We start from the raw sequence: 8,151 nt of genomic DNA on the forward strand, positions 1-8,151 counted from the left end.
TATCGCACGTTATGATTTGTTTGCTGGTTGGAGGTAAAACCAAAAAAAGTGTAACAAATAAAAACTATCCCCAAGATCCGACATGTAGATTACTTAGGAAAGTAAAACTTTTTTGATTGATTCAGCTTGCTTGCCATGATTACACTAAACCTGCAAGGTAGCGTACCACAAAACTAATTTTTATAATTAATTACTATTACAGTTATTTGTATTTTCAAATATTTTTTATCCTGTTGTATATTTTCATTTTTTTTGGAATTGTGTTTTTTTTTTTTTTTTTTTTTTTTGGTTAGCAAATCGAGTATAGACAGAAGAAAAAAGCACAAAATGATCTTACAAAATTGAAAATGTGCATAATCAATAATTCAAACCGTCAAAAATTAAAAGTAAATCTGAATAAAAAAGTAAGCGCTACATTTATAATGTACGAAAATATGATAGGAACATACTTCCTACTGGGTGTCCTATGACACCTCTCGTTTTTTTTTTAATTCGTAGGCATTTATTATAAGCTTTACCTTTAAATTATTAGATTTTAATTATCTTCGTAGTTTGAAACTTCAAATTAGTTTGCCCGATGTCTTACATTATGAAAATTATTCAGTTTTTGAGTGTCAACCTTACAGCCACGCTTTGTCGAATAACAATTCACCATTTTTGTATATATATATATATATATATATATATATATATATATATATATATATATATATATATATATATATATATATATGTAATTGAACAGATTACATTCTCCAATGAATTTTTATACCATGTATATATGAAATATACATAGTATATTAAGTTTAGTCCCAAGTTTGTAACGCTTAAAAATAATGATGCTACGAAAAAAATTTTGGTATAGGTGTTCATAGAATCATCTAATTAGTCCATTTCCGGTTGTCCGTCCGTCTGTGGACACGATAACTCAAAATGAGCAACATTGGTCAATTGGGTCTTGACCTATGGGTCCGTAGGACTCATCTTGTAAACCGTTAGAGATAGAACAAAAGTTTAAATGTAAAAAATATAGTGTTTGTTCCTTATCAAAAATTAAACAACTTTTGTTTGAAAAATTTTTTCGTAAACATCACCATTTACCCGTGAGGGCGCCAATTAGGCGGAAATTTTATAATATGTACTATACTTGATTATCAGTTATGTATGTGTCACATGTTTGTATGTGTAATGTGAAAAAGAAATCAACACTGACTATGCATGGTATTTCAACAATTAACTCAGTCGATTGTTTGTTTTCACTTGTTTTTATTATATTTAAAGCTTTATCAGCCCATTTTTCTCTGATCTATTATTTAACGATATTTTGAAAGACAAAATTCCATAGGGAATTAAATCAATTCGGAGAACAAATGAATGTTCAAATAAACATTATTCAACATTTCAAACAGTTCAAATAAAGATTATTCAATATTTTCAATCATTTGAATTATTCAAACACACTGCTCCAAATTCATCTCGATAATATATGAAAACCAGTTGGAATTTCGAGATAAATTACAAAACTATATTATACAATAATTTGAATAGCTTAAAACTAAAACCATTTGAAGATCTACCTACTATATAGTTGTGTTTTTGTATAAATTACCTGTGAATAATTAGGATATATCAAACGATGATATTACAAACAGACGTTGTACGTATATCTAGCTGTTGTTTATTCTTTAAAAAAATTTTTACATATTCATAGTTCGTTGCACATAAACATTAATGTTATGAAAGTCTACATGTTACGCTTTAAAGAATATGATAGTTACCTACTACGTTTTTAAAAAATATAATAATGAATAAAAATATATATTTTTTACGTGGAATTTTCAAGAAGATTCTTTCCATTTCAAAGCAATGAGTCGTACGTGTACAAATATTTGCAATGCATATATTTTACGAACTAAGGAACTAAATATACAAAAGGTAGCAATATGTTGAAATATACAGGATGTATTACAATATTTCTTCAATGTTTTGAGAAAAATAACCCAAGTAAAAGTTGTTCTAGTTGAATTTGACTCTGTCTGTCAAGTTAGCCTAAAAACCAACTCAGTCCGTAAATTGTTATGAACAAGTGAAATAAAAGCTATAAAATTCTCATAGCACTCCTTGTTTAATCAATATCAAACTGATGGTCAAGGACATCAGATGAGATGAAAAGGAAACTTAGAGAGCTATCACTTTTTGGGACAAATTTTTGGAAATATTTTAATTGAAATTGAAATATTTGAGTTGACTTTGTTCTTTTGAATTATTTTGAATTACCTAATTATTTTACCATTTCACTTTTCGAAAAGAATTGAGAATTGAGAAATTGGTTTGTTTGACCATAGTAATTATTTATATGTTAAAATAATATGACATGCCTTTTCCAAACTGAATAAATTTTGAAGATCATCGCCAATTTTTTAATTTTTACGGGTACGAAAACCTTAGTTCGCACAGCTAAGGACACTTTCCGTTAAATTACCTTTCAAAAGAAACCAAAAAAATTAAAATCGGTTCATCCGTTTAGCGTTTAGCGTCTGTGGCGCTACGATGCCACAGACAGACAAACACATGCACACACACATAGGGGTCAAACTTATAACACCCCTTTTTTTAGTTCGGGGGTTAAAAAAGGAGGAGCCTATGTCTATTAAAATCCATCGAAAATAATATTTTCGGTGTGCTAATAATCTAATTTGTGCAAAGTTTTTTCAAAAAGCAAATAAATACGATTTAAATAAAACACAAAATTCAACTGAACTTGTTTTTGTATTGGAGGTATGTGGAATCTAGGGTACTTGCGAAAAAGTTTTTAAGTTTTGGAAAAACCATGTCAAAATTTCGGTCCTTTTTCCATTTTTGGCCCTTATGGTTTTCTTCATGACAGAAACAAAAAAAGTCTTAGGTTTTTGGAAAAATGGAAAACATGTTTTTCAAATGTTACCCTGATCACTCGGAAATATTCCCTATCCTGTCCAACATTGAAATACGGTTCATAAGAATGTGTATTGAAATTGAATTTATGTACGTACGAATAGATGATGAATAAAATTCATATTGAGTTGACTACATTTAACCGTCTATAGAATTGCATTAGCTATCTTTGTTTTGTGTTTCCATTTAATTTATACGATTCATTAATTTATAATTGGAATACAAGCGTTTTCAACAATATTGTACCATGTTACAAAAATAATTATAAAAATTATTTTAATGAAACCGTTTTATATAAAATAATGTAATAATGATAGGTATATGTTAGTTAATATTGAGCAAATTACTTGAATTGTGATTTACCAAGCTAAAAAAATCATATGCAACAATCATGACAACCAATCTTCAACTTAATTAATATAATTAAATTCTAGAATGATCATTTTTAAATTTTTGTCTCGACCATAATTACAAAGTTATTATTCGTTGTGTGCGTAGCCGTGGCAGGGACAATCGATGCTAGCGCTTCCAGTGAAAAATTTTGGCAATTAAGGACGCTGTTATGGCTAATTTGCAATTCTTTACATGTTAATGTTATAGAAAATGTCAAATTAAAATTATTGAAAAACACTAATTAATTAAACTTAATGCATTAAAAATTGTGAAAATAAGAAGTCAAATTACACAAATATTATTTTTCAAATGATAAATTTTCATAATTATTTATTTAAATTTGTGAGACAATAATATTACATTTTCAATATAAATCATAAATGCAATCCATACAATTATATATGCATCCATACAATTCTATAATGAAAGTAGTGTATCGTTACCATGGAAACGCCTCCAATAAAACTCACGCACGGTGCGAATACGTAAAGAAATTTTTAACATGAGTTTCCCATATACGAAATTCACATCCCCTTTTTAATCCTTTAGGGGAAAATTTCCAAAAATCCCTTCTTAGTGCTCACTTACGTCATTCGAGGAACGTGTGTCCAAAATTTCAGACTTCTAGACTCAGCAGTTTGAGCTGTGCGTTGATCGATCAGTCAGCTTGAATTCTTATATATATAGATTTGCATAATGTTATGCTTCAAACTATTCATAAAACATGATAATTTTAGAAATAGCCTTAAATTTTAATGAAATGATGAAACATTATACTAACTAAACCACTAGAGTACTATATCGATACTACTACATAGTTTTAGTGGTTTCCTATTGCTAACCTAAATAGTGTACTAATGTAGCACATATTATTATAATTGTAGACTAAACCGTGTATAGAGCTACCTGCCATTATACCTAATAAATAAGAATAATATAGTCATTTGAATTATATTACATAGGTAGTATAGCTAGCTATACATTTATTTATGAAATACCTTAATTCATGTTGGCACAATGGGCAGTATCATGGGCGTAGAACGGAAGTTCAGATATAAACACGTTAATGGCAACTCTATAATAAATGTGTGGAATGCGTGATTAGAAACACTTTATCTATTATATTGAGATGTTAATAATGTTTTTAAAGTATTAGTTTAAAGTAGTGTTCAGGGCTTACAATATAAACATTTCGGTTAACACTTAGACATGTGAATTATTCAGCTAAATTTCATAACAAATGTATAACTAATTGAACTTTTCGAAAATTTTCAATTATCTCCTCTTGTTTAGTTTCTGTAATTGATAATTTCATTACATGGGTGACATATCGTCCTTGTGTAATTGACAACTATTCGTCATTAATTAAGTGAAACAAATATATTCAACTGGGATTAGTAAACAATACCACAACACGCAAAAGTAACGTCATCGAAGTGTTTAGTCTAATCTAGTGTCTTTAAAAGTAAGCAAAAACAACGGATTATATAGTGAGATCTATGAAGTATCGTTTTTATTTCAAACAATTAAAAAAAACAATTCATGATATCTCATATACAACTTGCTTTAAGTTTTTGGATACTCTTAAAGGAAAACTGTATACAACAACAAAAATTATTTTTTGTACTTAAAAAGTAAAAATTTCAGATTAATTTAATGATTGGATGCAAAGTTTTTGAGATATCGCAATATTTGGATCGGTTTTAGTCCGTATCTCAAAAACTATTCGACCAGTGATCAAACGCAACCGATTTTTTTACTTTTTGGGTCAAAATTATCTTATATATTGTGTTTTATCGAAATTAGAGATTAAAAAATTTTCTCGATTTTTTGCAATTTTTTTAAGGGGTACCCTTTTGATAAAATCGAGAAAATCGTAAAAAAAAATTTGTTTTGGAATTTTATGAAACTCAATGGAGGGGGTAAATTTGAACCAAAAAGTATAAAAATCCGGTTAATTTAATGATTAGATGCCGAGTTTCTGAGATTTCGCAATATTTGGATCGATTTTAGTCCGTATCTCAAAAACTATTCGACCAGTCGTCAAATGCACCCGATTTTTGTAGTTTTTGGGTCAAAATTACCTTATATAAATCAGGTTAATTTAGTGATTGGACCTATAGAAAGTTACAGCGAGTATCATGGGCAAAACTGCATTTTAAAATAATCCCCATAAAAAAAAATAAAATCCATAAAGTTGTAAACAAAAGGGTGGATTAGTGAGGGCTATAACGTGATAGTCTAAAGGAGAAATTGCCCAGCAAAGCGGTTGGGAATCTGCTAGTTTTATATAAAAAAAATTCGAAGTTATACATTTTAGTTTGGTAATGGATTATAAAATTAAGCTTCATAAAATGTTTACAATATATTTATACTGTTTAATCAGTATTGATACTGAATAGAGAAGTTAACATAGTATAAACACAAAGCCCGGAAGTAAAATTTATCCAAAAATGGTAAACATAATATGATTCTATTCATCCGGTCAAACTATAACTACTAACAAGCATGTATTTATATAAATGAGTGTATGAAGTTTAGACCACCATGCTAAAAAAGTAGTGAGTTACTTAGGAAAAAACGAACAGTTCCCGATATTTCCAGCTATTTCCTTTAGTTCCTTTCAAGAATAGTTCCAAAAATTATTACACATCGAAAATTGATTTTGGAAATGGAAGTGCTACCTTGGAAACCGTGGAAACCGAAAACAACTATTTGTAGAAATAACAACTTATTTTTACATTCTAGGGAATTCAAAACTCTCATCAAAACTCCGCTATTTTGGCATTTGCTCTTTATAGCTGGCACTGCAAAATTTCCCCAAGTTCTTTTTCTATATCTTAAAGGCCGGTTTTTAAAAAACTATCAAAAACTGTTTTTTTTTTTTTTGCGAAAGAGTTCGAAACTTTGCTATCTTGAAATTTAATCGTCGCTAATTAGGCTCTGCCAATCTTCGAAGTCAATTTTTGATAAAAAAAATAGGAACTATTTTGAACAAATATCTAAAACTCGTCCTTTTTTAAGTCAATTTTCGGTGCCTTAATAAATTAAACTATTCTTAAAAACACTCAAGAACTTTTCCATTCCGTCTAAATGGCTTAGAACTAACATCAAAACTGGATTTTATCTACACGGCAACTACTTTTAAAAACTATCAAGAACTAACTCTTCATGTTTGCCTGAGGAACTCGGAACTCCGCTTGGTAGTGCAAACTTCACACACCCTATAAAAATGACCTGAATGGTATAAATGATACATCGTTTATAATTATTGACCACTGTTGTGTAAAAAACACAAAAAATTTTGTTTTTGCATTTTATACAAAAACATAATTTTAACTTTAACAATCTGTAAAAATGCAAACAAAACAACGGAAAATTTTTCAATTTAATTGAATAAATTTTGATTCCTTTCGCCTTTCATGGCTACGTTTATTGTAAAGACCAGCTTCAGATTTTTATTGATGAGGTGGATGTGACTTTTTTTTTTAATTTTCTTAAACTGTTTCAACCCTTAATTCAATGATGTAAAACATCAATTCAAATAAACACTAAGTTATCAGTCCTTATAAACACATCCAACAACTTGTATTAGCCATTGTAAATAACCAAAAGCATATAAAACAAAACACCCATAACCATTATTTGAATGAGCCAACCACCACATAACACTCAGCTAAAACTCATTCTAGAAGCGTGAATTTCAAATTTATACAACACATATTGTACAACGTAACGTAAACGTAACGAACATAACGTGTTCACAAAATGATCTAGATTATACACAAATTTAACATAAACTTTTTAGACATGTTTGTATGTTGTTTGAAGGTTATGTCTATGCTATGTGTGGTATTTTTAACCGATATCAAAAATAGGAGAATAAAATTCATCTCATCGTTTTGAAGAGAAATTTTGTTTTCATGTTTTTAGTCATATTTTCCCATAAAATATAGACTTATGCACTGCATCGAAGGAGAACGGAAATTTTTTGTCCAAATGAGCTATAAACTGGTAAGAAGGATCATTTCAGCAATTTATAGGGCATTCTCAAAGAGAAAACCACTTTTTGGGCCATTTTGTGGCCCTGTACACCTGTACAGGCCTCTTCAAATGGAGGATTGAAAGTCAATATGAATTTTTCGTTAGTGTCAGGTATATAGCTGTAGAGTGTATGTACTTCCAACTTCCTTTTTCATTATTAAATCACAAAATCATGTTTTAAGCACTCCTCCACAACCGTTAAGCTAAGCCAGAGTTAGTGTCAGGGTTTGGCCATTTAAGGATAACAACTTTCCAGTCCTTTTTGATCTCCTTTAAATCGGCATTTCAATATTTGAAAAATCTATGGAAAATATCATGTTTTTCGCGATTTTACCCGACTGTCAAGGTATCTCGTATGTATTCATATTTGTTCGAAAATTTCTTTATTACACCGTATCTTCCAAACGGCTAAATGGATTTCAACATTTAAGGTATCATTATATTTGTCTTAAAAATCCAAGGGTTCTTAGATAGGCTTTTATATAAAACCTATCGAATAGGGTCTCAAAATAATTGAAGTTAAAAGGGGATTACAAAAACATTCATAAGCTATGGGTATAAATTTAATTAATCAATTAAACATAGCGACTAAAAAGTGAAAAATAAAATAAACAATTAAAAATATAAAATCCCCGTCTGCTTTAAATAAAATCTTTAAAAAATAAAACAAATCCAGTTGTTTCCGTAGCGACTATAATAGTAGGAGTCCATTTTAATCTAGACCGACTAAAATCTTCCCCACACCCGGCCCCGAATGTTAAAGTTGTTATGTAAGCTACT

The sequence above is a fragment of the Chrysoperla carnea genome, chromosome 2 (genome assembly GCF_905475395.1).
Source record: "Chrysoperla carnea chromosome 2, inChrCarn1.1, whole genome shotgun sequence".
Classification (NCBI taxonomy): Eukaryota; Metazoa; Arthropoda; class Insecta; order Neuroptera; family Chrysopidae; genus Chrysoperla; species Chrysoperla carnea.